The following is an 8,478-nucleotide window of genomic DNA, read 5'->3' as shown; positions in this document are numbered from 1 at the left end:
CATTTCCATGCTGGGGTCCTCTGGGGTATCTGCAGCAGAGTATGCCTCTCACCGTCAGTGCAGCTCCATCTTTCTAGCTGCCCCACCACATGTGATGTTTCGATTGTCTATCGGTTTATCACAACATATGTTAAGCAAATGATGTCAATAATGTAATTAATTAACATAAGTGTTGTCCAAATGTTTTCCTTTGGTTTTTTTGGGTTAAACCTTTGTTTGTTTATTTTTTTTTTTATAAAAAATAAAATTCAAAAAATTAACAAACACACTTAAAAGGTAATTGTTTAAAAACAACATTTACGCAAAAGCAGAAAATAATACTAGCTTCAGGATACTTTGCTATACTAACATGTTTCGATAAGCACCAACAATTATTTGGTTAATTAAGCCAATTTGCTCCTACAAACGCACTGGAACAATTGGGCATCTAATTAGCCTTGTTATTAGCAAGAAGTTTGCAGACTATTAGGTGATTGTATTGTGGGCTCTGAAATAGTAACATCACTAGTTACATCGGTTATACTAGGTGCTAACGAAAATACTATCGGTCTTGCGGGAGACCATACCCTACCACAAGCTGGTCAATCATCCCGACCTGAGGCCTGCTCGCAGAGTGACGTATTACTACTTCCGCTCTTCGTTCTCTCTCGCAGCAGTTAATTTATGTACGCCCCGAAAACGGCGTGCGAATGCTGTGGCACGCCTGCGTTTTTAGGCCAACACCCCGTCACCTCCCACAAACGGCCATTTCTCTCAATCAACTATTGGAAGTCACTTCCTGCTCGCAGTCCGTACGAGCGAACAAATATCTGTTCGCAAAGACTCAGTCGCGCATGCGCATAATGGTGCATATGCATGCGCAATTGCAGAACATCGGCCAGGAACGAGCGAGCGGCTGCTTGCGAACGTTTCTGAATCAGGCCCACAGTCGCAACGGGATTATCGTCCACCTCTGAATCGTCCACCTCTGAATCAGGCCCCCAGTTACATAGACTGTCTCCTGGTGGATGCTGGGAAAATCAGGCGCTGCGCTTCTGCATCACCCAAATTATTTCTTCTCCAATTAATTAGTAAGAAGAATATTCATTAATAGCATTTATATATACAGATGTGTCCTTTTACATCCATGCTGATCACGCTAAAAACATGCGCACGCATCGCGCCATGTGATTACCCGCAGCAGCATATGCTATGGTACGCTATGGCGCTCTGTGATCGCACCGTGCAATCCAATGGAGTCGCAGGGAGCGAACGCAGTGCACATATCCGCTCGCAGGCGCTCGGTTCGAGCCATGCATGGTGCGATTTTCTGCGTACAGAGCAAAGATGCAAGAGGACGGAATGGGATTGTTTTACCAGCAGTTGTTTAGCCGCCGGTTCAAATCCCGACAGGGAGAGCCCGGCAGGACAGAATGCCGACAGTCTAACCCTCCCCTCTATAACCCGCCTTTAGGGGTGCCTAACCCTAACCTCCCCCCGTCAGTGCCTAATTCCCCCTCCCCGCTCTCTAATCCTAACCCTCCCAAGGGGGTGCCTAACCCTATCGTCCCCCCCTAGTGCCTAACCCTAACCCCCCCTAGCCTAACCCTAACCTTCCCGGGAGGTGCCTAACCCTAAGTCCCCCACCGGGGTGCCCTAAACCTAACCCTCCCTCCCCACGGCTAAGTAGAACGGGCGCCCGTACTTACGTTGATCGGGCCGCAGGTCATAGAGCTAAATCTCCAAGAGGACATATCTGTACCTGGCTTCCATCACCTTTGGAACTATTATAAGTATTTTAGGGGTGGATATACTGTATAGAAATATGGTACATACTAGGGGGCCTATTCATCATTACATCATTATCATTAGTGATAATTATGTTTTAAACTCGCTACAAGTTTAAAAAAATATTTTTGAGGCATTCATCATGCCTCATTCATCATACCTCCCTAACAAAAGTATCACTTCCGAACAGCTGCTGTTTTTGCGGAGTCAGCTTTTTGGAAAAGTGATACTTCACCTGCAGCTGAGGTATCCATAAGGATTTCCTCACACTGTGCCGGCACCCCTCTCTTCTACCCCAGACACACCCCATGGCCACTGGTGTCAGTCCGAGGTCCTCTTCCACCCCTCCGCTGGCAGCAGTTGTTCACAGACATATCGATATACTATGGATATATCGCCCATTAAGTGTAATATATCTTTTGGTGTGTACCCCAGCTTTAGTACGAATACTCTTAAGCTCCGTACACACGGAGCAATTTTAATGCACGATTTGAACGATAACGATATCGTTCATATCGTTACCATTCAAATCAATCATCTTTTGCTCCCTACCAGCCTGCCAATGACCAGCGATGCACGGGCACATATGGATAATAGCGATATCGATCATCCAGCACACCAGGGAGGGGGCAGGACAATCAGCCAGCGATTATCGTATCGCTGGCTGATTGCTCTGTGTGTACGGAGCATTAGTGACAAACTCAGCCTCGCCCTGTGTAAATATGAAACACACCCACTGGTATCTGAGTGTCAGAGACTTTCATTTCCCTCTTCTGCTGCCAGCGATGGCGTCTGCTGATCTGAGACAGGAGCTGGACTGTTCCATCTGCCAGAGCATTTATACAGATCCTGTAACCCTGAGATGTGGCCACAACTTCTGCTGGGTCTGTATTGATCGTGTGCTGGATACACAGGAGGGATCTGGAGTTTATAGATGTCCTGAATGCAGAGCAGAGTGTCAGGAGCGTCCTGCACTAATACGGAACATTCCTCTGTGTAACATAGTGGGGAGTTTCCTGTCTACCCGACCAGATCAGGAGGAGACTGGGATCTTCTGCACTTACTGCATTCACTCTCCTGTACCTGCTGTTAAATCCTGTCTGCATTGTGAGGCTTCTCTGTGTGATAATCACCTGAGAGTACACAGCAAGTCAGCAGAACACGTCTTATGTGATCCCACCACTTCTCTGGGGAACAGGAAATGCTCCGTACATAAGAAGCTCCTGGAGTATTACTGCACTGAGGATGCTGCCTGTATCTGTGTGTACTGCTATCTGATTGGGGGACACAAACGACATCAGGTGGAGACGCTGGATGAGGCCTCTGAGAAGAAGAAGGAAAAGCTGAGAAATGTTCTGCAGAAACTGACCACAAAGAGAGAGGAGACTGAGAAAAGAGTCCAGAGTCTGCAGGAGCACAGGAGAGATCAGGGAAAAGCAGCTGGTGTAACAGAGACAGTCACTGTCCTGTTTAGAGACATCAGGAGACAGCTGGAAGACCTGGACAAGAGAGTCCTGAGTGAGATCTCCAGGCAGGAACAGCGCGTTTTACTCTCAGTCTCTGATCTGATCCAGCAGCTGGAAATAAAGAAGGATGAGCTGTCCAGGAAGATGCGTCACATTGAGGAGCTGTGTAACATGTGTGATCCAGTGACTGTCTTACAGGAACCAGACACAGGTGACTTGTGTGATACTGAGGACACAGAGAGACATGATAACCAGGTCCATGGTGTAGAAGATCTGGATGTGGGTCTCATCTTAGGGGCATTACACACAGTATCTGATATAATAACAGGTATAAATACAGGGGGCTATGTGCAGGAAGCTACAGACCTATTACTGGATGTAACCACAGCTGGTGATAAGATATATATATCATGTGACCTGAAAACTGCATCCACGTGTCCAATGCAGAATCGTCTAATGTCAGCAAAGAGATTTCAGTATAATCAGGTAATAAGCACCAGGGGATTCTCCTCAGGGCGACATTACTGGGAAGTGGATGTCAGTAAATCAGAGCAGTGGATGGTGGGGATGTGTTTTCCCAGTATAGTCAGGATAGGAGTTTGGGCACGCCTTGGAGGTAATAAGTCCTGGTGTGTGTATAGGAATAATAATCAGTACTCAGTGAGACATGACATTACAGGGATCCAGTTACCTGACAATATCCCCTGTGACAGAGTGAGGATATACCTGGATTATGAGGCAGGACAGATATCCTTTTATTCTCTGTGTGACCCCATCATACACTTACACACTTACATTGCCATCCTCACTGAGCCCCTTCATGCTGCATTAGGTGTATGGAAAGGCTGTATAACTATATCTGGGAGAGTCAACACCTGTTAGAAGTGATCAAAATAAATCAGCAAATAAACTGGGGAGGGGGCTGATTTAGGATTGGTTAACATTGGCCAGCTCTGTCAGCACCTTTCAATTTGTGCTGCTGCTTGCAGACTGCTTTCCTCTCTGTCAGTGTCTCTAACCCTGGTGCCTGGGCAAGTAACCGATTAGGGAGTCACTGATGTTACTATGCAGCTCCCCACCCCCCATTACTTGCACCAAGTCGCTCCTGGGAAGCTCTGGCTCATACACACATAACGATATGCTCCATGTGCAATACTGTTAAGTGTTTGGTGTTGTTTGCTCTGGCTCTCCCGGGCATAGGACATTGGGCATACACACTGAATGTTATCGTTCAGTGACGTCACCCTCCCTCATCCCTGAACTTGCAGTTCCTGTCGATATTGTCAGGTTGCCCTGCAAGTTCAGGCAATGAAAGACATAGTTAATGATTTGCGGGAGTGCGCATCGTTAACGATACTGTTCATACGCACTGGATGATATTGAACGCTATTAATGATAACAATATCGTTATCGTCCATATCGTTCAATTTATTGACTAGTGTGTATGAGCCTTAGACATGCGGGCACTAGCAAAACATGACATGAGGAGGTAGCCTGGCCTGTTCCTGCTGCAGTACCATAACGTCACTTATGTGTCTGTGTAACTGGGGGAAACACAGCATTCACTCATAGAATATAGTACAATCATGTATATATGTTATTCCTGTGTGTGTGCCATGTACATATATATTATTCCTGAGTGTGCCATGCATATATGTTATTCCTGAGTGTCTGTGCCATGTATATATGTTATTCCTGTGTGTGCCATGTATATATGTTATTCCTGTGTGTGCCATGCATATATGTTATTCCTGTGTGTGCCATGTATATATGTTATTCCTGTGTGTGCCATGTATATATGTTATTCCTGTGTGTGCCATGCATATATGTTATTCCTGTGTGTGTCATGCATATATGTTATTCCTCTGTGTGTGTGCCATGCATATATGTTATTCCTGTGTGTGTGCCATGCATATATGTTTTTCCTGTGTGTGCCATGTATATATGTTATTCCTGTGTGTGTGTGTGCCATGCATATATGTTTTTCCTGTGTGTGCCATGTATATATGTTATTCCTGTGTGTGTGCCATGTATATATGTTATTCCTCTCTGTGCCATGCATATATATGTTATTCCTGTGTGTGTGCCATGCATATATGTTATTCCTGTGTGTGTGCCATGTATATATGTTATTCCTGTGTGTGCCATGCATATATCTTATTCCTGTGTGTGTGTCATATATATATGTTATTCCTGTGTGTGTGCCATGCATATATGTTATTCCTGAGTGTGCCATGTATATATGTTATTCCTCTGTGTGCCATGCATATATATGTTATTCCTGTGTGTGCCATGCATATATGTTATTCCTGTGTGTGCCATGTATATATGTTATTCCTGTGTGTGCCAAGCATATATGTTATTCCTGTGTGTGTGTCATGTATATATGTTATTCCTGTGTGTGCCAAACATATATGTTATTCCTGTGTGTGTGTCATGCATATATGTTATTCCTGTCTGTGTGTCATATATATATATATGTTATTCCTGTGTGTGTGCCATGCATATATGTTATTCCTGAGTGTGCCATGTATATATGTTATTCCTCTGTGTGCCATGTATATATGTTATTCCTCTGTGTGCCATGCATATATATGTTATTCCTGTGTGTGTGCCATGCATATATGTTATTCCTGTGTGTGTGCCATGTATATATGTTATTCCTGTGTGTGCCAAGCATATATGTTATTCCTGTGTGTGTGTGTCATGTATATATGTTATTCCTGTGTGTGCCATGCATATATGTTATTCCTGTGTGTGTGCCATGCATATGTTATTCCTGTGTGTGTGCCATGTATATATGTTATTCCTGTGTGTGTGCCATGTATATATGTTATTCCTGTGTGTGCCATGCATATATGTTATTCCTGTGTGTGTGCCATGCATACATGTTATTCCCATGTGTGTGCCATGCATACATGTTATTCCCATGTGTGTGCCATCCATACATGTTATTCCCATGTGTGTGCCATGCATATATGTTATTCCCGTTTGTGTGCCATGTACATAATGTTTGTCATTCTTGTGCGTACAACCTTGTGTATTATAAATTATAATAAGCCTAAAGGCTGTACTTCATACTTGCCTACCCTCCCGACTCGCTCCCGGCCCCCCCGGAAAGGCAGGCAACCCCCACCATGGTTATAAGAGAATCCCCTGTTGGGGGAGGGGAGGGCAGTGACACGATTCGTGCTGAATTGCTTCAGTTTGACCCCGCACCATGCTTCACAATGCCAGTAATCCAAAGCCAAAATTATGCTATGATGTGGCCACAGCAAAACCCGACCCCCCCCCCCCCACACACACACACACACACACACACACCGCTCCGTTGCCATTCGGGACATGCACCCTTGCTTTGCCGATCTGGCTGTCCCCTCCTGGTAGGGGCAGCCACAATGTTGGCAACCCTGCTGTACTTTTTGTAAACAAAAAAATATATATATACAACTTTGATGACATTAATATAGTAGTAACAATATCTTTTTTATATTACAATTGCTAAAGGGTGTACTTTTCTCCATAAAAATGCATTTTCTTATTAAATCAATATATTAAGGGACATTTCTTAACATACAGTAGTAAGCGTATAGACAATTAATAAAAATTGTGTTTTGTAAAAACACAAACCTTAGGCCAGGCTCCCAGTGTAAAAACACAAACCTTAGGCCAGGCTCCCAGTGTAAAAACACAAACCTTAGGCCAGGCTCCCAGTGTAAAAACACAAACCTTAGGCCAGGCTCCCAGTGGTTTTACGTAAGCAAGTTTTTTTTTTTAATAAATAAAAAAAATTAACGGAGCGCTGAAGTAAACGTGACGACCTATAAACCCCAAGACTGGGGCAGGTTGTGTGTAAAATGTCATTTACACTGTGGTGACAGACTGATCAGACTATACTGTAGCTGTGTGTAGGCGGAGCTTAGGTGTGTCATAGGTCTGGGAGGCGGAGACCTCTCACTTATGTGACGTTGTTGTTAGGGCAATCGGCCCATGCAGGAACATGCGTTAAGCTGAGCGGGTGCACTGATTATGTGGCCGTTCTTTATTCCGCCACCATGCTATTTTATTTCAATAATAAAGATAACCAATTTCACTCCACCCATGTCTCATGTTCTTATTTATATTTATATATATCGTATTTTAATAATGTTTATGTTTAATGGTTACTCAATATGCATTTGGAGCAGAAGCTGTCATCAGCCGCTAGGCCATCTACAGTATATCACTAGGGCAAATCTGTGAGTAAAAATGCCTGTCACATACATGTTACATACATGTCACATGCAGCTAACATTGGGAGCTCCCTCATGGCTTCCTAACGTTTTACCAATGATAACCATACATGGATAGAACAAGATAACAAAATGAATTGGCTGGTAAATGCTAGTAACACTGGTAGTGGCTATAGTGACTGAAGAAACAATGATTTCTAATGTCACCCATTTTTTACATTGGCAATAATACACAGTAATGCTAAGCTGGTGGAAATTCTCCAAAGGCGGTCACTGCATTCATTTGAGCACCTCCAACTATATTGAAAAGTAGGCTGCTATGGTAAGTAGGGATAGCCATCGACCATCGATGATTCATAATCAGCGATGGTTTATGGCCCATGTCAAATGCTTTTGCCATCGATGGGGGAGAAGCAGATGGTTTCCCTCCATCGATGTCTAAGAATAACCAAATATATAGTTTTTTTATTGTTACAAGGTGCCAGGACTCAGAGCATAGCTCCACCCCCGGCACCCATGAAGCCCTGCCCCCAGGTTCTGATTGGCTCACAGGCCAGTCAGTCACAAAACAGGGATGACCATTGGTTGGTGAAACCATGGGTGGTCATCCATTGAATAGTTTGCAGCCAATGATGGCTACTTGATATTTTGCCAACGATGATAATCATTATTGGTGACACCGCCAATGGCCATCCCTAATGGTAAGCTGCAGTCAGTGGTGCGCTTGCTCCTATTGGCTGTGATGTATGCAGGGGAGTGAATGGGGCGTGGTCTCTATAAAGCTCCACCTACTGGGAATTGTTGTTTAAGACTGTTCCTTACATAGTACAAGTGCAACTGGACCACATCTACCAGCATGTCTTATTGCTTACCTGTAATAACTTTCTGTTTGTCAGAATATAGAATTACTATTATTTTCTTACTGGTATAAAAGTGCTCATTATACAATGCTCCGCTATTACACCACCCCCTTATATAACCACCCTTGCTTATCACTGTTCTGAGCAAAGGAG

At 44.1% G+C, this 8,478-nt stretch overlaps 1 pseudogene; it reads left to right on the top strand.

Annotated features, from left to right (window-relative positions):
• Positions 1-2,552: 2,552 nt before the first annotated feature.
• LOC148473952 (E3 ubiquitin/ISG15 ligase TRIM25-like) lies at positions 2,553-3,723 on the top strand (annotated as a pseudogene).
• The last annotated feature ends 4,755 nt before the right edge of the window (positions 3,724-8,478 follow it).

The sequence above is a fragment of the Taudactylus pleione genome, unplaced genomic scaffold (genome assembly GCF_031769625.1).
Source record: "Taudactylus pleione unplaced genomic scaffold, aTauple2 ptg000903l, whole genome shotgun sequence".
NCBI classification, from domain to species: domain Eukaryota; kingdom Metazoa; phylum Chordata; class Amphibia; order Anura; family Myobatrachidae; genus Taudactylus; species Taudactylus pleione.
Note: the sequence above shows the minus strand (reverse complement) of the source record. Positions and strands in the feature narration are given on the sequence as shown.